This window comes from Bos indicus x Bos taurus, chromosome 17 (genome assembly GCF_003369695.1).
Source record: "Bos indicus x Bos taurus breed Angus x Brahman F1 hybrid chromosome 17, Bos_hybrid_MaternalHap_v2.0, whole genome shotgun sequence".
Classification (NCBI taxonomy): domain Eukaryota; kingdom Metazoa; phylum Chordata; class Mammalia; order Artiodactyla; family Bovidae; genus Bos; species Bos indicus x Bos taurus.
The window spans coordinates 26,309,315-26,336,848 of record NC_040092.1 but is presented as its reverse complement, the minus strand read 5'-3'; the positions used below and the strand labels follow the sequence as shown (position 1 = coordinate 26,336,848).

Below are 27,534 nucleotides of genomic sequence, written 5' to 3'. Positions count from 1 at the left end.
TCATTTTTGAATGTTGAGTTTTAAGCCAGCCTTTCCACTCTCCTCTTTCACCTTCATCAAGCCAGATATATATTTATCTGCTCAATCCTGGAAGACAAAAGCATTACTAAGGAGAGTTCAACATTTACTTACAGCTCTTTCTGTCTTGGGTTTGAGGACACATACTCAAAGTACTACATTTATCAATTACTTAGGGAACCCCCTCTGCCCTTCATGTGGTCATATATTCATTTGAAATACAATTCAGTTCCTTAGCTTCTGTTTGCATTCTATTTTTTAGACGATTTTAAAATTTTTATTTATTTATTTTTGGCTGCACTAGGTCTTCATTGCTGCAAGGAGGCTTTCTCTAGCTGCAGAAGAGCTGAGGCTCTAGTTGTGGTACAAGGGCTTCTGGCAGTAGCTTCTCTAGTTGCAGAGCACAGGCTCCAGGGTGCGTGGGCTTCAGTAGTTGTGGCACACGGGCTTAGTTGCCTCAAGGCATGTGGAATCTTCCTGGACCAGGGATCGAACCCATGTCCCGTGCATTGGCAGGTGGATTCTTAACCACCGGACCACCAGGGAAGTCCTGTATTCTGTTTTAAGGGTCCTTTCCCCATCCTGTTATATAATTTTTGAGACCATATGGCTTTTAAGTGGATGGTCGAGGGGAGTTTGAATACAGATTCTCGCTGACCTGGAAATCCATTTTCTCATCAATGGCAGTGACATTTGCAGGAGCCTTGGTGGGCTTTGCCACTGAAAGTTGCTCATGAAGGTACATGAGCTTTTGGCATCTTAACCTTGAATGGTCAGAGGAAGCAGAGGGTCCAGTGAAGGCTTTCTTGGCCGTCAAAGCAGTGACTGAGAGGGAGGGAGCACAGGTGAGGGAGCACCTCCCGCAGACTTCAGTGTTTGGTGGGAAAGCGTTCCTGCCATTGGTTCCAGAGCAGACTCTCTGATCCAGAGCCAGGAGACTCTCACTGTGCACCTTGCAGTGTAGACCAGACTTTCTCATATTCATGTGTCTTTACTGTGCCCCCCACCCCTCTGTCTCCCATGATTCCCCAACATGCAGTTTGCACCCAAATTTTATACCAGAATCTTCTCAGGGACCCTACATATTCCCTCAGCTCCCTTGCTCAAGTGGCATCTGTTTTAAGATAATCACTGACCTGGAGGTTTCTGTGAGATGCCAAAAAGGAGCGTATAGGGAAAGAGGAGAGGTTCGAGGCAAAATCTTTGGGATGATTAAATCCCAAAGACCAAGTCCAAGTACTACTGCCAGCACTCATGTGTCCTGACGTCCGTCTCAAGGGTTTTATTTTTATACAAAAAAAAATTTGTTTAGCTGTACCCTGTAGCAGACAGGATCTTACTTCCCTGACCAGGGATCAAACCGGTGCCCCTACAGCGGGAGCATGGAGTCTTAACCGCTGGACTGCCAGGGAAGTCCTGTCTCAAGGGTTTTATACCAGCGACTGTTCCTTTCTTCTCAAGCCTCTTCTCCCTGATCCTAGACTCTTGCTCTTCCCACATCCTCCTCCTGTCTCTCAACCCTGCCTGCCTACACAGAAGGGGCCGTTAGGCCCTCAAAACTTGGCAAGTCTGAATTAAAACTCGTTATTACAAACCGTGCACTGATTTTTGAAGGCTTTGGAAAAGAAGAATGTTAAACAGATTTATTTAGGTATGAGTTAAAGTGTACTATTAAAATTAATTTGATCTGTTACTTTTTTTTTTTTTTTTTAAGTCCCCCTCCCCTAACTTAAGATACCAGGTATGGCTCACATTATCTTTTTCCTGGATGGTGCTGAGGGAGGCCGCGCCTGGCTTCTTCATGCACTCCCTTCTTGATTTTGCTGCGTCCAAATCTTCCGATCTTTCCCACCAAGGCGGCTTTAAAGTGATTGACCGGCAGCACGGGTGCTGGAATGTTGGGGAGGTGCAGACGAAGAGGGCAAGGACTGGTGGAAACAGCAATGGGGTGAACTTGTCAGAGTGGGTTCCTGAAAGCGTCTTTTCAGTTGTGTGTTTGCAGCCCTGTCCGGTCTGTTACCTGTCAGCATCGCTTGATTTCCTTTAGGGTTCAGGGAGAGCACTGAGTGCTCAGCGGAATCCTTCCCAGAAGCTCCCTCCGAAGGGAACTTGGTTAATTTCTCGCAAAATGGTCCCAGCCTGGCTCAGACGTATATACATAGGCGCAGCTACAGCTCTCATCTATAAATATTTAAATGGCAGCTCAGCTTTCAAAGCACGTCAGTGGCAAAGATCAAGCTTTTTGACCTTTTGTCAATTTGCTCAGTGAAATATGATTCTCCTGGCCTCCGTTCTTTGCAAAATGTTGTCTCCTCTTTTTTCCATAGTGAAAAGGGCTACATTTCCTCTAAAGGTACAATGGAGAAGACTTTTGGGGTCTCTTGGTATTTATGTGTGCACGCTTGCTAAGTCGCTTCAGTCGTGTCTGACTCTTTGCGACCCTGTGGACTGTAGCCCTTTGGGCTCTTCTGTCCTTGGGAGTCTCCAGGCAAGAACAGTGGAATGGGTTGCCAAGCACTCTTCCATCCAGGGATCAAACCTGTGTCTCTTTTGTCTCCTGCATTGGCAGGCAGGTTCTTTACCACTAATACCCCCTGGGAAGCCCCTTTGTATCTTAATATATCTTATGTATCTTAATGTATCTAACTGTAAATAATAAAATTCCTGCTCCTGACTGAAGGAGATGTCTCAGAGGTGGTGTGGTGCTTTAGCTCCTGGAGAGGCAAGTGGAGCTAGCTGAAAGAGTTGAAGTTAGACGAGGAACCTGGAGGTCCAAATTCAAGTCCTCTGGCTGAGTGGGTTTCCCTCCCACCACCCACCTAACCAGACTGCCTCAGGCCCCTGGGTGCTGCAGGCTCCTTCCTGTGGCAAAGCCCCTCTCATGAGCTAATTGTTAGGCCTTCTTTTGTAGGTGCTGAGAAGATCCAGTACAATACTGGAGAGAGGAAAGGGGGAAAAAAAATCAAGCATCTTGGGATTTAGCATCATATGGCAAAAACTCTCTGCTCCTAAATATACACAGATTTGAAATATGGTTTGGCTCCTGTCCAGTGTTCATTCTCTGATTTTGAATATTCTCAGCACACGCATATTTAAAGCAAGAAACAATATATACCAAAAGGGAAATTTAAAAAGAAACACATCGAGAGGCTGCTTCAAAGTAAGATCAGAGATTGGAAACCACATAACTTTCTGAAAGAATGAAAGCTATGAGGTTTAGCAGGAAGGAGTCACGAATATGATAAAATAAAGTTTTATTTGCTCTCACTGTCCCTGTGAAACTCTCTCTGTAAGGCTGGTTCCTCCCGACCCCTAGGATAAAATCTTGGGTCGCTGCCATTGACTTCTCTCAGGCAGTGAGTATCCCTTGTCTTCGGTCCCTTATGTGGTAGCTTCATTGTTAGAATATCCAGGCGCACATGCATCCTCATTTAAACTTAAGCTCCTTCCCGCTCCTTGGGAGGACCTAATTGGGGTTGTGTTGGAAAGGGCTGGATCTTTGGAAAGACTCAGCTCAGAGGCTAATTCCAGCTGAAGTTGGGGTTCTCTCCCGCACCCATCACCGTGCTGTTAGGTCATAGTGGGGGTGGTCCTGCTGGGGTTGGGAGGGCTCTGTGGGCCAGTGGACCATCTGGGTTTGGACCCATCCCCTCGACTTCCTGCCTAGCTGCGGTGAATGAGTAACTCAACCGCGGTGTTGCTCATGGTTTTCTCATCTATAAAATGAGAACGAGAATGTTACCTGCTTAATGAGGGGGGCGGGCAATGAGAACTAACTGATGTCCTACACTGACGGGTGACCAAGTAGGACACTCAGGACTCTGACCACTCACAGGAAGAACTCATGAATGTCCACCAGCATCCCCCTTGTCATCATCACTGCCCATCTTATCATGGTCCGTGCTCCTCATTCTAACGATTTCTTCTTTTCAACCTGTCTTCCTGAGTGCCCATGGTCCCCCTGGCAGCTACTGTGGCATGCTCCCTACTGTTACCCTGCCTCCTATAGCGAGGGGTCCAGAGGTGGTGCTAGGAGATATCTGGAAGCCCTGTTTCTCTGTAGAGTGAAATGGAAGAGTGCCCATCTTTGTGAGTTGTGCATGCCCAAAAGCCCCTCCAAAGAGCATCACTCGGGAAGCTAAGGTGCTTCTGAGACCCCAGAGCCTGCAACCTCAGTCCCAGACTAGGTTGTAGCACTTCTCTCCTCTGGAGCCTTTTCACCTTGTGCTTAGCATCCTTCCTATGACATTTACACAGCAGTTTTATTATTATTATTTAAAAAGAACCGGGGTAGTGCAAATTTTTGTTCAAAGAAATGCTGCTTGAAATCTCTTTGATATTTGCCTCTAAGGTCCAGGAGGCACACATTTATTCCTGGCAATTTCCTTTTAAGGCACAAGCTTAAAATGCAAAATATAAGTTTCTAGATCCAGTCACTTGTTTGAAAGGGAAATCTCTCTTCTCATCACTCTCTGCTGCCCTCCAGAAAACAATGATCTGTTAGGAAAACAACCCTAATCCTTCCTGTTTACTGAAGTGGTGAAAGGGTCTTCAGACAATTAATGAACTTCAGGCTTCCCTGGGCAGAGGATTGAGATTGGCATCTATGTGTGGAAGTGGGTCTTCAGAATGTTTCCATGTGGATTTCAAATGCCAGGTCAGGTCATAGGGGCTGTGTGTGCTGCATCAGGGGGCATAGCACCCTCTTTCTCCTTATAAATGGAGGGACCCTGCCCCTGGGTCATGCCCAGTGAAAGGGCTTCCCCAGTGGAGTCCACAGATAAAGATGCTATGAGATGCTCATATGTGGCAGAGGGACTGTGCCAAGTGGAAATAGCACAGGTGTGGTGTCAGAAGCAGGTCTATTTGGAGCCCAGACCTGGAGCTAAGGACACATGACCTCAGAGGGTTTTAAGAATGGAATTGACAACCATTGGGGGAGAGGGTGCAAGTTGGCCCCCAGAGAGCATAGTGCACTTGAGGGGCAGAAACATACTCTGTGGCAGAGCTTGCAAGCTACCCACCCAGGAAACACCCCTCTGTTTTGGTGCCAAGGAAGCAGAGGCAATTTTCCTTTCATACCTGCTCCAGCCCCCTGGATGGATCTCCCGAAGAAGATGGTCAGATCGGTTCACCCCACACTTGCTGGGTACATCTTCACATCTGGTGTCTTCAGCTTCCATCGTACACTCTGTGTACCTCTCCTTCTCTCAGAGCCTTGGAATGCCTGTTTCTATTTACTTCTCTGACCTGCAGACAGGGTTCCAGTTTAGATTGTCCTGAGGCTGTGGGTGGGAGGGCTGGGGGGTAGGTTTCTATAGCTGCCATTGCGGGGGGCACTGAGTGCAGCGCTCCCAGACCCCTGTGTCCTCTTCTGGGCGGGCAGCCAGGCCTCAGAGCACCCCCTTCCCCATCACATTGTTATCTTGTCAAACTTCTGAGCAGGCGGTTTTCCCAGGACACAAGGGCCTTTCTAGAAGGGTACAGGATAAAGCAGGAGGAGCTGGTCACGGGAAGGGGGTCCGCTGTTTGGGGATTCCTCCTCTTCCCACACTACCTCCCCATGGATAGAGGACCTGGCTGTTCACCTAAGATCTTTTTCTCCTGTACCATCAAGTGGTTGTGGAAAGATGCTTCTCAGTCAAGGAGTCCATTTGCAGGTAGCTCTGGGTCTGGGTGGTCCATGGGACCAGTTCTGGTCAGTGAGAGGAAAGAAGAGGTGATGTGGGATGTTTTAGAGCACAGACGATGGAGAAGCACAACCCTTGGTCACCCACCTGCCAGGTGGATGGTGAGGCCTGCGTGACCCCCAGGAACAGGGGACCCCCAAGACGGAAGAGGTCTGGATATCTGGGTTTCCACATGCAGGGAAGCTGCTATCGACTTAAAGATACTACACAACGTGAGAGCTGAGAGTTAAATTTTATTTGGGGCAAGATGAGGACTGCAGCCCAGGAGACAGCACCTTAGATAGCTCTGAGAAATTGCTCCAAAGTGGTAGGGGGAAGGACAGTATATATGTGATCTGGGTGAAGGAGGAATGCATGCAATCAAGCGCTTATTTTTTTTGTAGAAAGTTTCTGTTGGTCTCGTGAAGCTTCTGCTGGTCATGAGAAAGAGTCACCACCATAAAGGATTTTAGTGCTTTTCTGGATGTGAGGAAATCCAAGGATTGGGCTCATAAAATCAGCTTCTGAGAATATCTAACAATCTGAAGATCTGTCCTGCCAGACCCCACCCCTCCACCCCAAACTCCTTCAGGGAGTGTTGAAGGTCAGCAGCTGAGCTGCAGCAGCACATGATTTAATCCTTGTGGAGTAAATGACAAGCACCCACGGCAAGTGCCATTTTGTAGTTGACACTGCCCCCAGCTAGGACCACTTGCATTGATTGTCTTTGTGAGTAGGACATAAACGCGTGTTACTTGAACTCCCACATTTCAGTGCCTCCCTTGGTAAAGAGGCTAGTTTTATACTAAGACCCTAATCCTAACCCCCTTCAATTACTTCCTTGTCCATCAGCTCCTCCTCTTACCCTCCACTACTTGATTTATCTTATCATTGTTGTGTAGGGTAGGAAATTGAGAGCCCTGTTACTGGTGCCACCAGGCTATTGGTTCATCAGGAACCATGGGATCCATATGGATCTGTGATCAACAGGAAAAATGACATTTAGGTCTCACACTATTTAACTCTTTTTGCAGCAACAATTGTTGTGCATGTAGAATTTCTTTAGTAAAGTATAGTAATTTTAGGTCACTTGTATGTAACTCATAGTGTAATATATATCCTTTATAGAATTTCTTAAAAAATATAGAATATAATTTAAAAAATTTTAAATTATCAATAAACATACCTCACCACAGTCCTCATGGGTAACATTTGATAGTTATAGCTTGAATCTTACTTTACTAGGATATTGAGAAAGTGTGGATTGAATGCATTTGGGTAGGTAGTTTTCATTTTCATCTTTATGCTTAGCTGTTTTCTTTTTTAAGCAAGGAATACACTAGGTGTGTAATTCTAAAAGAAAAGATGATTCAGGCACATCCATTATTATCCTTTGAGATAAACTTACAAGTAGAATTTCTGATTCTGAAGATAAACATGTTTGTAAGGCGTTGGATAAATAGTTTCATATTGTGTCCATTTCTTCTCACATAAGCAGTACACAAGATTTGCTTTGCCTTCCCCTCTTGTCTTGAAAGCCTTGGGGAAATTATTTCCATTTGTTATTATTTATTAGAGGAAAGCTAGAAAATAAAGAAGTGTAAAAATTAAGGAAGTAGTAATTATGTTACAGCAGGCAGGAAGCTAGGTATTAGCAGAGGAAGGGGGCGGGGCCAGGTGGCAGGAAACGACTGGGCTTGTAAACACGCGGGTCCTTGAGCAGACGAAGGGAAGCAGGAACCCTCAGAACCGACAGGAAATCACACATTTTGGGTTGTAAGGGTCCAAGTAGCAGACGAAGAGGTCTTCCCTGGTGGCTTAGATGGTAAAGAATCCACCTGCAATGAGAGAGACCTGGGTCCTATCCCTCGGTTGCGAAGATCCCCTGGAGGAGAGCATGGCAACCCACTCCAGTATTCTTGCCTGGAGAATCTGCATGGACAGAGGAGCCTGACAAAGAGTCAGACGTGACTGAGTGACTAAGCATAGCACAGCACAGCAAAGAATGCTTTTGAATTATGGTGCTGGAGAAGAATCTTGAGAGACTTTGGACTGCAAGGAGATCAAATCAGTCCATCCTAAAGGAAATCAGCTCTGAATATTCATTGGAAGGACTGTTGCTGAAGCTGAGGCTCCAGTACTTTGGCCACTTGATGCGAAGAGCTGACTCATTGGAAAAGATCCTGATGCTGGGAAAGATTTAAGGCACAAGGAGAAGGAGGCAGCAGAGGATGAGATGGCTAAATAGCATCACTGACTCAATGGACATGAATTTGGGCAAGCTCCGGGAGATACTGGAGAACAGAGGAGCCTGGCGTGCGGCAGTGCATGGGGTCACAAAGAGTTGGACAGGGATTAGCGACTGAACAAGCACAAGCCGGCCAAGAAAGGTGGGAAAAGGCTGCAATCTCCTGCATCCAAAGTAAACTTTTGCTCATTGTGCTCTCATTGCAGTAAGATTAGTCTACAGATCAGAAGTTCTCATCATGTACCAATGCCATGACACTTCTGATCTAAGCTAAATGGGGACCAAAGTCCCTCCTCCTCTCGGGAAGATGGAGCTGGGAAGGAAGTCAGGGATGTTGATCCCTAAACTCCTTCCCCAGTGAATATTCTGCTCCTTCATTTATATGGCCCTCGTAACAGGCTTGACAAAGAGGCCTGAGAACTCCTCACCTGTCTGCCCACTCTCTCTCTGAGGTCATGGTGGTGGTGGTGGTTTACTCACTCAGTTGTGTCTGACTCTTTGCAACCCCATGGACTGTAGCCCACCAGGCTCCTCTGTCCACGGGATTTCCCAGGCCAAGGATACTGGAGTATTCTTAACCTCTCTGCTTCATCTCCAAATTCTTTAGCGATGAAGAAAGAACCTCAAACTCAGCAGCAACAATTAGTGACAAATGCATTCAAAGATAATCAGTGCTGAAATTTTAGTGATGCTCTTTAACCTAGAAATATACAGTATGAAGTGTGCACATCTAGCTTTGTGTGCACATGTGCGTGTCCATGAGAATCACACAGGCTAATGCTGGTCCCCTAGACCCAGAGATTGGGAGTGGCAAACCCCAAATTTCATTCCTTGTGGGTGTTGGAACCTCCTGGCTGGGAGGCCTAGTCCTGCTTGTCACCCCAAGTCAGGAGAGCTGGCTCCAGAGCCTGGCTCTGTGACTCTGAGTTGTAAGACTATCAATAAATCGTTCAAACTTGGAGCCAGTTTTTTCCCTCTTGTTCTTGGGTAGATGATTTTATGGCTTTTTCCAACTGGAGCTTTGTATGATTTTATGTTTTAAGCAGGGCACCCCCCTTTTATGACAGCACTCTTCTTTAAAGCTCCAAACTTGAAACATCTCTGTCACGCCACAATCCTCTGCTACAGAGATGTGTGTGTTTGCAACCCTTGACTGGTACAGAGAAGCATCTTTTAAAATGATACCCCAAGGATGGGATGGGAACAGAAGGTTATTAAGAGCATGGAAAAACAAGTTAATCACCTCTGCTGTGTGAATGTGCTTCAGCATTCACGAATTTCAAAGCTCGGCAAAGGATCGTTCACTGGTTGTGGTTTTCTTCTGTTCTCGCTATAGCTTGGGAGTACAAACAAAGCTATTAAGTGATTTAGTAATTTGAAAGAGCTTTAACAAATCCATTTAGTTAAGTGAGGAGGACCCATATGTAAAGGCTTGGTTTCAGATTTCTGTTGGCTGGGAATCTTTCCATTAAAAGAAAATGCATCTCCAGGATGCTTAAGTATTAAAAGGGAGTGTATTGGCTCAGATAACTCGAAAGTCCAAAGATCAAGAAGACATCAGGCATGGTTTGATCCAGACCTAAACTTATCAACCAAGACTCTATGGCTTTTCATCCTTCTCTGTGCTCTCTTTGGGTTAAAGCTGGTTCCTCCTATAGTTACAAGATGATGTCTAATACCTCCCTCAGTCCTTGTGCCTCATCACTTAATTCCAGTAGGAAAGAGCATAACTTTTCCCAGTCTTAAAGTTTCCTGTGGACCAGCTCAGGTCCTAGGCTCACCTCTGCATCGTGACCATAGTCAGGGGAATGGAGTGTATTGATTGATTTCCTTTTTTCCTTTTTTTTTGGTTGCACCATGCAGCATGCAGGATCTTAGTTCCCCAACAAGGGATTGAACCCACACCCCCTGCAACCCTGCATTGGGAGCTCAGAGTTTTAACCACTGGGCCACCGGAGAAGTCCTTGATTGGTTTTCTTAGTCCATTCAGGCCACTATCACAGAACACAACGTGCTAGGTGACATGTGTACTCACTCACTCGGTTGTGTCCGACTCTTTGCGACCCCATGGACTGTAGCCCACCAGGATCTTCTGTCCATGGGGATTCTCCAGGCAAGAAAACTGGAGTGGGTTTCCATGCCCTCCTCCAAGGGATCTTCCCAACCCAGGGATGGAACCCAGGTCTCCTGCATTGCAGGCAGATTCTTTACCATCTGAGCCACCAGGGAAGCCCCTGATGACATGAACAACAGAAATTCATTTCTCACAGCTCTGGAGGCTGAGTTCAGGGTGCCAGCCAGCATTGTTGAGTCCTGTTGAGAGCTCTCTTCTGGGTTACTGGTGGCCATTTTCTCTTCGTGTCCTCACTGGCAGAGGGGTAGCTCTTCAGGGTCTCTTATATCACTTTTGTAAGGGCCCTCATCTCATTCATGAAGGCCCCACCCTCATGACCTGATCACCTCCCAAAGGTCCCACATCCAAACACCATCACCGTGGGTGTTCGGGTTTCAACACATGAATACTGGGGGAGACACATTTAGCCCCCAACATCACACAAAGCCAGTGCTGGAGAAGGGGAAACTCTACAGCATAGATGGAGTATAAGTCTTCATTCTGCTTTATTTTCTTACCTGGATAAAGAAGTCGGTTTTAGGAGTCTTGTTAAGCTTTCTGGGGGAAAAAAAAATAGCACTGCTTGTAGTCTGCCAGATTCCACAGTATAAATTCTGCAAATGTAGCTGATTTCAAGCTATCGTGTTTCAATATCAACTTTCCTGAGTACAGTAAGTCCCTTATGTACAGACCCTTTAAAAGTTGTGAACTTTCAAAGATGTGAATGTGCATGTCCAATCACACAGTTAGTTCCCGTGTCTGGTGTATGTTGTCACAGGCACGCATCCTCTCAAGTGGTTGTGCTTTGATATACTTTACTGTTTAGTACTGTATAGAATACAGTGGTTCAGCATCTATTTCAAGCCCAGATTGTCTAAAAGTAACTGTAAGAGCAGCAGTGATGTAGCTGGTACTGCTCTACTTTTCAAGGTACTGGAAGATTAAAAATATTTATTTTTTGTGTTTGCTTGTTTTTATGTATTATTTGCATGAAAAATACTATAAACCATTTACAGTACAGTACTGTATAGTCGATGTGTTAGTTGGGTACCTAGGCCAACTTTGTTGGACTTATGAACAAATTGAACTTACAAAAGTGCTCTTGGAATGGAACTCATTTGTATGTAGGGCACTTACTGTGTTTAATAATTGGAGAAGGTAGCCTCTGGCTTCAATACATTGTTGGGAGCATCTTTGTAACTTGCGGCTGGTTGTACTGGTTACCTTGCACGTTGGCAATACTCCCTGGGTTACTACAAATACCTGACATCAGGCAGAACTTGGATTTTCCTAAAGTGTGCTTTCCCTGGTATTTTGAACTTTTTCTTCCTAGAGGATGATTTCAGGAGAGGCACTGAAGCGATGTGATGATTTTGGCCTTAAAGGCTCGAGGGTTGGGGGTCTGTCCTGTGGTTTTTCTGATGTCATTTGCTGGCTGTGCTGACTCTGAAGGCTGCCTGTGATTAGAACCCTCTGGTTTTGAAACCTCTTCTAATAATTCCTGTGCATCACACCCAGCTGTTCGGTTTAGATCCAGGTGTGGTGTCCTCCACAAATTAATTTGTCCTTGATATTGAGGCTCCTTGAAATAGCAATACTTTTAATCTTTGCCATCCCATGAATATATATATATTTTTAAAAGGTTAGTCTTCCTAGATGAGATAATGAATAAGCCACTGGTTGAGTCTGAATCAATATGCAATTGTATTTTAAATGCAGCATGCATCTCAGCGCTGAGTTTTACTGCACTTTTAACCAAGGTTACACTGGTCTGCCTTAATAGATTAAATGCTGAGGGGGCTGTGAAAGCTAATTTATCTGAGGCCACAATGGAGGAAAGCATAGGTCTCCTCATACCACCTCCTCTGTCTTCCAGTCTCATAGCAAGTATTGGTTTGAGCAAGTTTGAGGTCTTCAGTGTTAATCCACCACCCCACTTCCTTCCCATTGTCTTAAAAGAGGAGGCAACAGACCCCAGGACCCCACAGTCTAGCTTTTCTGGCAGGGAGCGGTGGAGTCCTTAGTGAGGAGAGTCCTGTTCTGATAGAGTGGCTATAGACTCTAAAGCCTGCCTCAGGGCCTTTGCACATGCTGTGCCCTCTGCTGGGATTCTCTCTCTCTCTCTCCATGTCTCAGCATGGAGACTCCTTTTCATCACAGTATAGGGCAGACATCTCCCTAGAGAGGCCCACTCTGACCATACTCTCTAAAGGAACTCTCCCTTGGGAGAGTCGGGGGGGGGGGATAAATTAGTTTGGGATTAACAGACATACACTACTATATATAAAATAGATAAACAACAAGGACTTACTGTATAGCACAGGGACCTATCTCAATATTTTGTAATAACCTATACAGGAAAATAATGAAAAAGAATACATCTGAATTACTTTGCTGTATGCCTGGCAACTTATACAACATAGTACACCAACTATACTTCAACTGAAAAAAGAAGGTAAAAAATATAGTTCCCTACTTAAACACCCCAGCCTTTGCTTTCATACTTTCTTACTCTATTTTCTCCTCATTTTCATGAGCTGAGATTGCCTTGTTTGCATGTTTGTGGTCTCTGTCTCTCCCACTGGAATGTGCACCCTTTGGGGCCAGGACCTTATCTTTCTCTCCCTCTTGTTCACCAACATACCTGTGCTGTGGGTGATCCATACATTTGAATGAATTAGTAAATGGATGAATGAAGAGCCTTGGTCCTCCATTTCCAGGAAGACTGACCCAAGAGAGCTTTCCTGCCTCCACATGTATGGGATTTGGTTTCCTCATCTGTAAGATGGGGGACCTTCCCTCAGCCTATGGGATTTCTGTAGAAACCTGTGTTCTTCCCCCTCAGTTTGTTAAGTGTGATCAGCCAGAAGGCTTTCTCATCTGTATTTGTATCTGCATTTCGTGCCACCCCCCCACCCCCAACAGTCTCTCCTGTTGGTTTGTCTGTGCGACTGATCCCTTCCTGATGGAGATTATATGGTCCTCATGGAGGGGAGCTGATCCTAGCTCAGTCAGTAAAGAATCTGCCTGCAATGCAGGAGACCCGGGTTTTATTGCTGGGTCAGGAAGATCCCCTGGTGGAGGAAATGGCTACCCACTCCAGTATTCATTCTTGCCTGGAGAAGCCCATGGACAGAGGAGACTGGCAGGCTACAGTCTATGGGGTCGCAAGAGTCAAACACGACTTAACGACTAAACCAACCAACTGTGGGGGGCACTGACATCAAGGAAATGCCAGTGTGGCCTGTGTGACCAGGGCCAGGACAAGCCGATGTGCCTTACACAGTGGAGGGCTCAGGCGGGGGCTTCTCTGTCATCTCAGAACAGAAGGTTGGCCTAGGATGGCAGGTGGAGGAGGGTTTCATTTTATTAAAAAAGTTTATGCAATTAAAAAAATATTTTGTCCGTGCTGCCCAGCTTGTGTGATTTCAGTTCCCTAATCAGGGATCAAACCCAGGCCATGACAGTGCCAAATCCTAACCACTAGGCCTCCAGGGAACTCAAATTTATACAATTTTTAAAGGTTACTTTCCATTTACATTTATTACAAAATATTGATATTCCCTGTGCTGTAAAATACATCCTTGTAGCCTGTCTTACACCAAGAGTTTGTACCTCTCACTCCCACCCTGATATTGCCCCTTACTCCTCCCCACGGGTAATCATGAGTTTGTTTTCTATATCTTCTTTTTTTGTTGTTTTCACTGGTTTGTTGTATTTTAAATATTCTATATATAAGTGATATCATGCAGTGTTTGTCTTTCTCTGTTTGACTTATGTCACTTAGCATAATGCCCTACAAGTCCATCCATATTGTTGCAAATGGCAAGATTTTGTTCTTTTTTATGGCAGAGTATTGTTCCATTGTACGTATGTACCACATCTTCTTTATCCATTCATCTGCTGATGGACAGTTAGGTTGCTTCCATGCCTTGCCTACTGTAAATAATGCTGCTATGAACATTAGGGTATGTGTATCTTTTCATATTGAACTTCTTGGTATTTTTTTTTTTTTTGGATATATACCAAGGAGTGGAATTTCTGGGTCATATAGTAGTATATTTTTAGGTTTTTGAGAAGCCTCCTTACTGTTTTCCACAGTGGCTGTACCAATTTAAATTCCCATCAACAGTATACAAGTACATTTCCTTTTCTTACATCTTCACCAACATTTGATATTTGTGCTCTTTTTGATGATAGCCATTCTAATAGGTGTGAGGTGATATCTCATTATGGCTTTGATTTGCATTTCCTTGATAATTACTGAAGGAAAGTTACAGGGCTCAAAATAGCCTGGGGTTAAAACACCCCTCTGGATTCTCTCCACCATTCTATACAAAACAAAGAACTCTCTCACCCGAAGGAAAAAAATGGACATTAAGGTTGATTATGCCCGGCTCCCAGCCGGTCCCAGCCTCTGGCGGATGTCTGGAATTCCTTGCCCCAGCCGTTTAAGAGATAACTAACCTGAACAACCTTGGAGAAGAACAGGCCCCTTAAGACAGTAGATTTCCACATATATGCCTATATATATACTTACTCTTTTCTTGGGTTGGTGCAGCAGCTCACTAATCTGACTGCGGCCCCTTCTCGCCTCATTAAAGGTGATCTATTCCTGTAAAGTGCTGGTCTTGTTCTTTTTTGAACCTCACCTTCTCTAACTCCCTTACCTTACAATTAGTGATGTTGAACATCTTTTCATGTGCCTGTTGGCTGTCTATATTTCCTCTTTGAAAAACTGTCTATTCAGTTCTTCTGCCCATTTCTAAATCAGGTTAATTTTTTAGATGTTGAATCATATGACCTGTTTATATATGTTGGATGTTAATCCTTTATTGATCATGTCATTAGCAAATGTTTTCCCCATTCATTTTGTTTATAGTTTTCTTTGCTGTGCCAATGCTTTTAAGTTTAATTAGATCACATCTGTTTATGTTTGCTTTTATTTCCTTTACTTAAGGAGATGGGTCCAAAAATATTGCTACAATTTATGTCAAAGAATGTTCTTCTTATGTTTTCCTCTAGGAGTTGAATGGTATATGGTCTTACATTTAGGCCTTTAATCCATTTTGAGATTATCTTTGTATATAAAATACATTAGGTCTTGAATCCATTTTAAGTATATTTTGGTGTTAAAGAATGTTCAAATTTCCTTCTTTTACAAGTCAGTTCAGTTCAGTTGAGTCGCTCAGTCGTGTCTGACTCTTTGTGACCCCATGAATCGCAGCACGCCAGGCCTCCCTGTCTATCACCAACTCCTGGAGTTCACTCAGACTCACGTCCATCCAGTCAGTGATGCCATCCAGCCATCTCATCCTCTGTCGTCCCCTTCTCCTCCTGCCCCCCATCCCTCCCAGCATCAGAGTCTTTTCCAAGGAGTCAACTCTTCACATGAGGTGGCCAAAGTACTGGAGTTTCAGCTTTAGCATCATTCCTTCCAAAGAAATCCCAGGGCTGATCTCCTTTAGGATGGACTGGTTGGATCTCCTTGCAGTCCAAGGGACTCTCAAGGGTCTTCTCCAACACCACAGTTCAAAAGCATCAATTCTTCGGCACTCAGCTTTCTTCACAGTCCAACTCTCACATCCATACATGACCCCTGGAAAAACCATAGCCTTGACTAGATGGACCTTTGTTGGCAAAGTAATGTCTCTGCTTTTGAATATGCTATCTAGGTTGGTCATAACTTTTCTTCCAAGGAGTAAGCGTCTTTTAATTTCATGGCTGCAGTCACCATCTGCAATGATTTTGGAGCCCAAAAAAATAAAGTCTGAGACTGTTTCCACTGTTTCCCCATCTATTTCCCATAAAGTGATGGGACCAGATGCCATGATCTTCGTTTTCTGAATGTTGAGCTGTAAGCCAACTTTTTCACTCTCCACTTTCACTTTCATCAAGAGGCTTTTTAGTTCCTCTTCACTTTCTGCCATAAGGGTTGTGTCATCTGCATGTCTGAGGTTATTGATATTTCTCCCAGCAATCTTGATTCCAGCTTTTGCTGCTTCCAGCCCAGTGTTTCTCATGATGTACTCTGCATATAAGTTAAATAAGCAGGGTGACAATATACAGCCTTGACGTACTCCTTTTCCTATTTGGAACCAGTCTGCTTTTCCATGTCCAGTTCTAACTGTTGCTTCCTGACTTGCATATAGGTTTCTCAAGAGGCAGGTCAGGTGGTCTGGTATTCCCATCTCTATCAGAATTTTCCACAGTTTATAGAGATCCACACAGTCAAAGGCTTTGGCATAGTCAATAAAGCAGAAATAGATGGTTTTCTGGAATTCTCTTGCTTTTTCGATGATCCAGCGGTTTTATCTCTGGTTCCTCTGCCTTTTCTAAAACCAGCTTGAACATCTGGAAGTTCACGATTCATATATTGCTGAAGCCTGGCTTGGAGAATTTTGAGCATTACTTTACTAGCGTGTGAGATGAGTGCAATTGTGCGGTAGCTTGAGCATTCTTTGGCATTGCCTTTCTTTGGTATTGGAATGCAAACTAACCTTTTCCAGTCCTGTGGCCACTGCTGAGCTTTCCAAATTTGCTGGCATATTGAGTGCAGCACTTTCACGGCATCATCTTTCAAGATTTAAAATAGCTCAACTGGAATTCCATCACCTCCACTAGCTTTGTTCGTAGTGATACTTTCTAAGGCCCACTTGACTTCACATTCCAAGATGTCTGGCTCTAGGTGAGTGATCATACCATCGTGATTATCTTGGTCGTGAAGCTCTTTTTTGTATAGTTCTGTGTATTCTTGCCACCTCTCCTTAATATCTTCTGCTTCTGTTAGGTCCATACCATTTCTGTCCTTCATCGAGGCCATCTTTGCATGAAATGTTCCCTTGGTATCTCTAATTTTTTTTTATAAATAGCTATCCAGTTTTCCAAGCACCATTTATGAAGAGACTGTCTTTTTGCCATTCTATATTTTGCCTTCTTTGTTGTAGATTAATTGACCACAGGTGTGTGGGTTTTGGAGAAGGAAATGGCAACCCACTCCAGTATTCATGCCTGGAAAATCCCACGGACCGAGGAGCCTGGTGGGCTACAGTCCATGGGGTCGCAAAGAGTCGGACAAGACTGAGCAACTTCTGTGTGTGTGTGTGTGTTTATTTCTAGGCTTTCTATCCTATTCCATTGATTTCTGTGTCTGTTTTTGCACCAGTACCATGCTGTTTTGATGACTGTAGCTTTGTAGTATAGTCTAAACTCAGGGAGCCTGATTCCTACAGCTCTGTTGTTCTTTCTCAAGACTGTTTTGGTTCTTTGGGTCTTTTGTATTTCCATACAAATTTTAAAAGGGAAAGGCCATCAGCCAGTCCACAAGTCATTATTCCCAGGGTAGCTGTTAGAAGTGGAGGATCAGGGGTTTGGAGAGTTGGGAATTTCAAATGGATCCAAGACTCTCAGGTGAGGAGAAAATCTGTACAATCATTTTGTGGAGATGAGCTGAAAGACTTCGTTTCCTACCAATCCCTCAGTCCCAGTGAAAAGCAGTATTGTGTGGTGGTTATAGCACATGCTCAGTTAAGAGGGACTATCTGGTGTAAAGTCTGGTGTTCTCTGCCTTGCTGTGTGATCCTGAATAAGTAGCTTGGTTTTCTTATCCAAGAAATAAATATAATGATATGACTTGATTCATAAACCTGTTGCTATATGGATCAAATGAATTGAATAAGGCCTAGCGTTTGGAAGGGGATAATAAATATTAGTTGATGTTGGTTGTGAAAATAACATGTTATTATTTTAACTGGGACAGCCTGGCTTCTAAGACTAGGCTCAGAGACCCAGGTAGAGCAAGGGACCTCCTTGAAGTTTGAGCTACCCTTTGGGACATCTCTTTCAATCAGTCCTTAAAAAAATTTTTTTAATCTTTTTTTCCCCACTTTTATTAAGTATAATTGGCATATATACAACTTTAAGGTATATTTTATATGCATCATGAAGTGATTATCACATTATGTTTAGTGAACATCCATCATCTTATATAGATACAAAACTAAAGAAATAGATAACATTTTTTCTTGTGATTGTAATTTAAAATTCGCTCTCATAACAACTTTCATATATAACTTACAGCAGTGTTAATTATATTTATCATTTTGTGCATTATATCTCTAGTACTTATTTATCTTTCTTGTGATTCAATATTTTACAGATTGTATTCCGTTTAAAGTTATTATAAAATATTGATTATATTCCTTGTGCTGTATAATATGTCCTTGTAGCTTATTTATTTTATACATAGTAGTTTGTATCCCTTAGTCCCCTACCCCTGTCTTGCTCCTTCCCCACCAGTAACCACTGATCTGTTCTCTTTATATCTGTGAGTCTGTTTCTTTTACATCGTATTCAATCAGTGTTTTATTTTATTTGACCACAGCATGCGGCCTGTGAGAATCTTAGTTCCCTGACCAGGGATTGAACCTGGGTCCCTGGCAGTGGAAGCATGGCGTCCTAACCACTGGACCAGCAAGGAATTCCTTTATTTTTATTTTGCTTAAAAATTTTTTATTGTGGTAAGAACACTTAATATGAGATATACCCTCTTAACAAAATTTTAAGTGCATAATACATCATTGTTAACTACAAGCATGACATTGTACAGCAGGTTTCTAGAACTTATTCATCTTAGATGACGAAAACAAAACAGAGAATCCAGAAATAAAGCCACATAAATACAGTCAACTGGTTGACTGGGGCACCAAGGCTATGTAACAAACGGTGCTGGGAAAACTGGACATCCACATGCAAAAGAATGAAATTGTACTCTTAACTTAGATCGTACACCCAAAGCAACTCAAAATGGATAAAGATTTAACTGCAAGACCTGGAACTGTAAAACTCCTGGAAGAAAACAGAAGGGGAAAGCTTCATGGTGGTGGCTTGGCAATGATTTCTTGGATATGACAGCAGTAGACCTTATATTCCCACTCTGTCCCCAGGCCCCTGTGCCAGTGCAAAGAGTTTTCAGGCACGGAGGGCAGGGGGCTGCAGAGTGCCATGGTCAGACATGACTTTGACCCAGGCTTCTGCTATTTGCAATTTGTATGACGTTTTCTCATACAACTTTTCTCATCTGTACAATGTTGCTGTTGTTATTTAATTGCTCAGTCATGTCCAACTCTTTTGTGACCCCATGGACTGTAGTCTGCCAGGCTCCTCTGTTCCTGGGATTTTTCAGGCAAGAATACTGGAGTGGGTTGCCATTTCCTTCACCAGGGTATCTTCCTGACCCAGGGATTGAACCCCATGTCTCTTGCTTGGAAGGCGGATTCTTTACCACTAAGCCACCTGGGAAGCCCCCATCTGTACCTTGGGGGTAAGTATTACCAGACATGTACTTGTGCTGATCAGTGCTTGCTGCCCCTGCTCAGAATCCAGGGGCCCAGGTCTGGTGCAGCCAGGCTCAGTGCCCCCTCTCGGTGCTGACCACGTCCTGTAGTGCTCCTGGAACATTCTCAGCTATGTACCTACACGGGGAAGTTGAGGGACCCTCAATGTGCTGACTCATTTTCCGGGGCTCACCCAGCAGGGTCACCTCCTTAATTCCCCATGATGCCAGGACCAACATAGACACAGTCTGTTTTTCTGTTTTAAACTCCCGTTAATTCTTAGGCACTAACGAGGGCCTCTCAGCCCAGGAGGCTGATTAGAAGGGAAGAATTGAGTGGGACAATTAGGACGCAGAAGAAGGGAAGGACGGCGGGAGTCCTAATCCCCAAACAAGCTAGTGTGAGATCAGGCTTAACGTCAAATACGTCATCCGTCAAACAGTCATCCTCCGGCCACTTGGAGGCCAGTCCCCTGAGGTTCAGGTCAGGTGGCCTGATGTGGGTAATCACTTAGTTCTCTCCCTTAATGGCAAACAACAGACTAGGGATGAGGACTCTTGCACTTGGGTAATCTTGTAATTATGGTGTTGCATCTTTAAATGGCTCAGGGTAAACAGGATGCTGGAATTACGAAAGATGTATAATAAATGTTTAAATTGATGATGACACCGAGGTTGCTCTAGGTGCTAGGAGGTCTCTGTCTTGACATGATTTAGCTTTATTACGGGTAGGTCTCTCTTATCTTTGGTTTAGAACATTCCTAGCAGTTTTCTAGTATTAAAGTTGTTAATTTAACATTTCCAAAAGCCCAGGGAATAAAGTTAGCTATTTCTCACATTCAGAAAAGAGAAGGCTTTTTTCTTTGAAAATATCGGAAGTTGAGAGTCATTATGATCTTGGAGGAGGAGCAGTGAGCAGTCCTGAAGAGAGATCTTAGCTCTCTGCCCAGGGACTGGACCTTCGTAGCTCAAGTGGTAAAGAATCTGCCTGCGATGCAGGAGACGTGGGAGACGTGGGTTCAATCCCTGGGTGGGGAAGATCCCTGGAGGAGGAAATGGCAACCAACTCCAGTATTCTTGCCTGGGAAATCCCATGGACAGAGGAGCCTGCTGGGCTACAGTTCATGGAGTTGCAAAGAGTAGGACACAACTGGGAAAGGATTCACCTGGTTCACAAGCCTGGACGGAAATCAGGAGTCCTAACCTCCAGTCCAGCAGGGGCTAGAGATTAGAAGCAAAGTGACCCTGCCTCTTTTCCCGATTTGAAAGCAAGAATATTTAAGGAGGCAAAATTATAAAAACAGCTATGAATTTATTACTAGAGACACAGCACAAGTGAGCGAGTATGCAGAGAAGCAGTTTATTCTTTCGAGACAGAGGCAAGGCAGAGGTGCACACCCAGAGAGGAATGAGGGTGTCCTGAATGAGGAGCGAAGTAAAGAGGTGATGTAAACCTCTTCTATAGGACAGTCCTTCCAGGGCTTTGTTTACCTTTGACCAATTATCTCCTCTTTCCACACCTGACTGGTCCTGGGATCCTCTCCAAGATGCATGCCCAACTTTTTTGCTAAGATGGATCCCATCACAGAGGCCTATGGATGCATGTCCACACTTGTTATTGGATAGGACCCCCTTCCTTTTTGACCCCCAAGAAGCATGTGCTTTCTGCACATATGCAGACAGGGAAGTCCTCCTTGACCTCAGGAGTGAGTGCCTTGTCTGTCTACTTCAGCAGAGCTCAGCTTCTGCCACTAGCTTTGTCCTTGGAGTGTCTGGGTGAGAACAAAGCTTCAGTTTTACTCCACTTGACAAACGCCAGCTGTCCAGTCCAGGAACCCATGTATCTCCTACCTCAATTACCCTTTCCCCCTCAGTCTATACTGGCCATCTGACCTATGGGGCTGCCCATCATGGGGCAGAGGTGAAGCCGAGTGTGGTCCATGCAGCCAGACTCCCAAGTGAGTTCAAATCCCGACTTTTCACCTCCCGAGCTGTTTGACTCACGGGGTGACTAACTTCTCTGTGCCTCCGATTCTTCCCTGTACCAGGCACACAGAACCATATTCCTGACCTCAGGGAATTCCAAGATTCCATAGGACACTTAGAACAGTGCTTAGTATGTAAGAGCAATCACACTGGTAGCTGCTGTTATTGACACCGATAATTAACATTAAAAGAGAAAATCAGATTTCTGAAATAAGTTTTTGATTTTTTTTTTTTAAATAACCATACACTGAGCTTCAGTTTGAAAATAAAAAAGTGATTGGGCTGAAGAAAAGCCTCATCTGTGACAGACGGTTGGACACACACAACTGTTTCAGGGCTTCTAGCAAGAGCAAAATTAATTTTCATGTAAGATGATTAAGCAGATGAAACAATTCTTGTGCAGTAAATGTGACTAAATATAGGTGTTGCCTCTCATACCTGAGCTCAGGTACACACCATCCTCTGCAGTGGCCCCTTTTGCTTGCTCTCAGAGCCTTTAAACATTTTTTTGCTGTCAAATGTATTTTAAAGAAGTCAAGAGGAGAGAAATAGCCTATTGTATTTGCAATTTTTCTTCCTTCATTACTGATGTTCCAAGGTTCCTTCTGGTATCATTTCTCATTTGTCTAAAGAACTTTCTGAAGCAATTATTTAGAGCAGATTGCTGACAATGAATCCCCCCTGGTTTTCCTTCATCTGAGAATAATTTTTAACAATGACTGGAATTTTATTTTTTATTTATTTGTTTATTTTTGGCTATGTTGGGTCTTCATTGCTGCATGTGAGCTTTCTCTAGTTGCAGAGTGTTGGCCACTCTAATTTCGGTTCATGGGCTTCTCACTGCGGTGGCTTCTCTTGTTCTGGAGCATTGCTCTAGGTGCACGGGCTGTAGTAGTTGGAGCATGCGGGCTCAGTAGCTGTGACTGGCTGGCTCTAGGGTGTGCAGGCTTCAGTATCTCAGAGTCTTTATATTTGAGCAGCGTGGATGCTTCCAAATGGTGGGTCTTTTGCCATCTTCCTTTTGGCTGAAATGGCTACGGTGAGGAGTGACGCGGTGAGGAATCCACCGTGTGGGTTTGCAAGTGCAGGGGAGCCTCCTGTGAGCTGCAGAAACAGTGTGTATCTGAGGGTAGAGTTAACTATTCAAGCCAATGAGGACCAACGAGAAAGTGAGCGAGGCCGCCAGTGGGCCAAGCGTGCTAGATCACAGATGCTGGATGCTGAGGCGCCCCTTGCACACCATCCTTGATGGAGTGGTCCATGTGTCTGCAGCTCTCTAGAATTATTTTATTGACTTACATCTCTGGAAAATGTAGCAGCCGGACTGCTTTTCCTGGGGGAGGTTTTTATCTTGGCTTTCAATTTTCACTAGTTAATGTACTGTCATTCACAACCAAGCAGAAACACAAGAAATGGAATCTTTTATTCAACAGATAGTCACAGACCCCTTTCCATGAGGCAGGTGCCATTCTGAGGACTGGGGACACGACAGGGTCATTCCAAAGCCTTGCTGTCGGGGAGAACATCCCCCTCGGATGCAGTCAACCTGGTGAAGAGGAAAAAATCCACTCATCCAGGAAGTGTAGATGCTTGTTGTGTACAAAAGAACAGCAATTAAAGGGGTGGGATGCTTTTGGGGTCAATGAAGAAATCAGTAGACTTTCTAAAAAAAGATCAATTTTAGGTTGACAGAAATGATGATGAGAAAGTAGAGAATTCCTATGGACCTTCGCTCCTCCCTACCCACAGTTTTCCCTATTACCTATATCTTGCATTAGTGGATACTTCTGTCAAAATTGATGTGCCCATGTTAATACATTATTATTATTTTTTATGGTCATTAGCTCACTAAATTTTATTTTTTATTGACATATAGTGATTTACAATGTTGTGTTGATTACTGCTATACAGAAAAATGATTCAGATATATATATATATATATATATGTATGTATGTATTCCTTTTTTATATTCTTTTCCATTATGGTTTATCCCAGGATATTGAATAGAGTTCCCTGTTCTATACAGTAGGACCTCCTTGTTTATCCACTGATACATTAACTACAGTCCAGAGTTTACATGACAGTTCACTCTTCTTTTTTGACAGTTTACTGTTGATGTTGTACATTCTGTGAGTTTGGACAAATGTCTATGACATGTATCCACAATTATGGTCTCATACAGAGTGGTTTTACTGCCTTAAACATTCCCTGGGCTCTGCCTATTTATTCCTCCCTCCTTTCCCATGCCCTGACAACCACTGATCTTGATTTTCACCATAGTTTTTCCCTTTCCAGAATGTCATAGAGTTAGAATCATACAGTGAGTAGCCTTTTCAGATTTTTTTTCACTTACTAATATGCATTTAAGGTTCTTCTACCTCTTTTTGTAGCTTAATAGCTCATTTCATTTTTGCTGTTGCTGTTAAGTCACTAAGTCTTTGCGACCCCGTGGACTGCAGCATGCCAGCCTCCCCATTCTCCACCATCTCCTGTAGTTGGCTCAAATTCATGTCCGTTGAGTCAGTGATGCTATCTAACCATCTCATCCTCTGTTACCCACTTTCTCCCTTTGCCTTCAATCTTTTCCAGCATCAGGGTATTTTCCAGTGAGTTGGCTCTTCATATCAGGTGGCCAAAGTATTGGAGCTTCAGCTTCAGCATTAGTCCTTCCAAGGAATATTCAGCATTGATTTCCTTTAGGATTGACTGGTTTGATCTCCTTGCAGTCCAAGGAACTCTCAAGAGTCTTCTGCAGCACCACAGCTCAAAAGCATCAGTTCTTCAGTGCTCAGCTTTCTTTATGGTCCAACTCTTAAATCCGTACATGACTAATGGAAAAACCATAGCTTTGACTATATGGACCTTTGTCAGCAAAGTGATGTCTCTGTTTTTTAATATACTGTTTAGGTTTGTCATAGCTTTCCTTCCAAGGAGCAAGCGTCTTTTAATTTCATATCAGTGTTGAATAATAACCCATTGTTGAGATGGACCACAGTTTGTTTATCCACCGAATACTGAAGGATATATTAGTTGCTTAGTTTAAGCAGATCCCAACAATGGAGATTCCAAAACAGGGCAGCTTTCCTATGTACTAATCTAGAAAGACCCTGGAGAAATCAGGCAGACAGAACATTGGGGGATGTCTATGTTTTGGATATACATTGAGTAACTGACAAGTTATTCACCAAATGACATCTTGTAGCAAATAGACATTGGTGATGTCATCATACCAAGAAAGTTGGGGGTAGGTCTCAGGAATCTTTATAATCCACAGTCACTAAATTTGCATGTTGCAAAACCTGATTTTCTCAACTATTTATCCAGTGCTCAAAACACTGACGAAATTCACCAAATAACTTTAAGAAAATCTTTAACATTTTATTACTGGATTATAATTGCTTTATAATGTTGTGTTTCTACTGTACAACGAAGTGAATCATCTATATGTTTACATATGTCCTCTCCTTATTGAACCTCCCTCCCACTTTAAGAATCTTAATAACCAAAGTCACTAGAGCTGGTATGGTACAGGGTACTAGTAATTTGGACAGTCTTTCTTCCTGTTTTCATAAGCTGTACACTAAGAGATCCAAGTGTAGGTCAGAAGGTTTCTGGATGAATGACAAATTTAAAAAATACAGAAATAGCTAAAGGATATTTACACCAAGCTTCTATAGCTCCATCTTATTCTGTTATTCATTAGAGTTGCTTCTGATCAAGTCCTAGGAATCTTTTTCTCCCGGCAAACAGCACAGGGAATACATTAACAAACCCGTCATCTTCATTAATTTCAGAATTCCTTCTATGTGGCCCAAATCTTCTGTTCTAATTATGCTGCTCTTACTGTATTATACTACTTCCATTTTAATGAGACTGCTTCTTGAACTCAGTAATTTTGTAACTAATTACACCAAAATATTGTGCTTTCTTCAGTGTAATCTGCTATTTTGTTCATTTGTTCTTTTCATTCTTCTGTTCAACACGTGGTTATTGTGCGTTTACTGTAATCCTGGCACCAGTCTCAGGGGACACAGTGGGGAATGAGATGATAAGAGGCCTGGCATTTTAATGGGGCCACAGAAGACTAACATTTTTAAATGGTGATGGAGGAGGGTAGATGCTGTGTGCTTTAGACTGGATGCCCTAGACGGCTTCAATGGGGAGGTGATGTCTGAACCAAGACCTGAAGACAGGAAGGGAATAGGGTGGGTAAAAATAGGAAGATTCAGTTCAGCAAAACATCTCGGGGCAGAAATACAGTGGCTATGGAGTATGGAATCTTTTATTTATGCCACTACAAACACTTCTCTGGTTTCTGTTTTTCTGTTTCCTGCTCCATTGATCTGGGTCTTGGAGTGAGGACAAGGCGGGGCAGAGTATTGCTGACTTTCTTCAGACACAGAGTATGCATGGGAGATAAACGTCCGTCATTTGAAGCCACTGACATTTGAGGGCTACTTGTTACTTCAGCATAACTGAGCCCATCCTGACTGATACACATTTCAAGGCCACACTGAAGCTGAAAACTTCATTCATTTGGTATTTCAATATATGTTTATGTAGCTTCTTTGGATGGACACTATGGGTGGCTTAGAATAACACAGAGAATATCGTAGGCATGGTCTTATCCTCATAGGGCTTACGGTCAGTTGGGAACAGAGGTCAGTAGGGGACAGAGGCCAGCTGGGGCAGGGGCCTGCTTGGGTTGCGGGTTTTCTACGGCAGTCAGCAGCAGCCTGTCCAGGAGGTGTAGAGAAGGTGGACTGTTGGTTAATGTGGAGCGGGGTCTTGCCAGGCTGATAGAGAACAGTGGGGGAAAAGCTTAGGATACAGTGACAGGAGGATAGTTTAAAGGGCAAAGTCCAAACTACATGGGTAAAGAAATGAATAGAGGAACAGACTTGTTGCAGGGTGGGACAGAGGAGAGAGAGGAGGGTGGGGAGTAGTAGGGCTTCATGTGGCTGAAACAAGGAAATCAGATGAAATGCAGGCTTTAAATCCTCAGGAAAAAATGACCAAGAAGCAGGGCTTCCCTGGTGGCTCAGATGGTAAAGAATCTGCCTGTAATATAGGAGACTTGGGTTTAATTCCTGAGTCAGGAAGATCCCCTTGGGGAAGGGAATGGCTACCCGCTCCAGTATTCTGGCTTGGAGAATGCTATGGACAGAGGAGCCTGGCTGGTTACAGTCCGTGGGGTCGCAAAGAGTCAGACATGACTAGCAACTAACGCACTAGGAACAGTAGCAGGAATGAGAATAAAGCCACTACACCATTAGTTACGGTTCTTTGGGAACCCAGGAGTGGTTCATGTTGTCATATGACTGGGGTCTTCTCAGCTCTAAACATCAGACCGTTCTCTGGATGCTATGACTTAATTAATGCTGTTATTTCCGGGTGTTGGAGCTCTCACTGCTATTGAGAGAATGCATGCAAAGCATTTCACAGTGCAAAACCTTTGATAGAGACGAACTCTTTCTCCTCTGACTTCATCACCCCTTCAGTTTATCTTGTCAATTCCCAAACATTTGCACCTTCTCTCTCTCTCTAAAGGTACACTCCTCTTGCAAGAGAACAGAGATACTCCTCTCCTAAGAATCAGACTCCCACGTGGAGTTCCCTCTCGGTCCTTCATCTCATGGAGGATGTATTTGGGGTGGGGTGATTTGGAGGGGAGGAGAGTGATGGAGGAAGAGAAGGTGGTGTCCTGTAATACGATTCGTCGTCAAAACACACGTTTCGCCTGTGGCTGTGAAAGCCGTGTTCTTTTTATCTGCGTGACTCATTATGACAGATATGCCATGTGCCGAACAGTTCCCATTTGGAGATTGAATTACCATCCTATTCAGCTGACACAAAGCAGTTCCTGGCCGGCTCGGGCAGTCCATGAATAAGTAAATAGTCTTCCAGCTTGGTGCCGAGCATAAACATCGGAGGAGGCTTGGAGAGGCTGGCATCCACAGGGGATAGGAAGCTGGTGTTGCTTGGGGGCGTGGGCCCCAGGCTAGTCCATCTGATCCACTAGGGCACTGATCCCCAGCATCTTGTAAGTACCTGCTTTGTGGATGGGGAAGGGTCTGCTGGATTAATGAGATGTGGTTTAGACACAGAGGCAGGAAATTCACCCTCCTGGACTGGGCTGGCTCAGGACTGGAGAACTGCCTTCAT

General features: G+C 43.9%; 1 protein-coding gene across 3 annotated transcripts in view; it reads left to right on the top strand.

Annotated features, from left to right (window-relative positions):
* RIMBP2 (RIMS binding protein 2) overlaps positions 1–27,534 on the top strand; it is a 308,606-nt gene that overhangs the window by 48,021 nt on the left and 233,051 nt on the right. The window contains exon 1 of one of the 3 annotated variants that reach the window (XM_027567053.1): positions 27,133–27,412. The exons of the other annotated variants lie outside the window; for them this stretch is intronic. The gene's annotated coding sequence lies outside the window, so the exon portion shown is untranslated. Of the gene's footprint in view, positions 1–27,132; positions 27,413–27,534 lie in introns of those variants that run through there. 3 annotated transcript variants of the gene reach the window in all.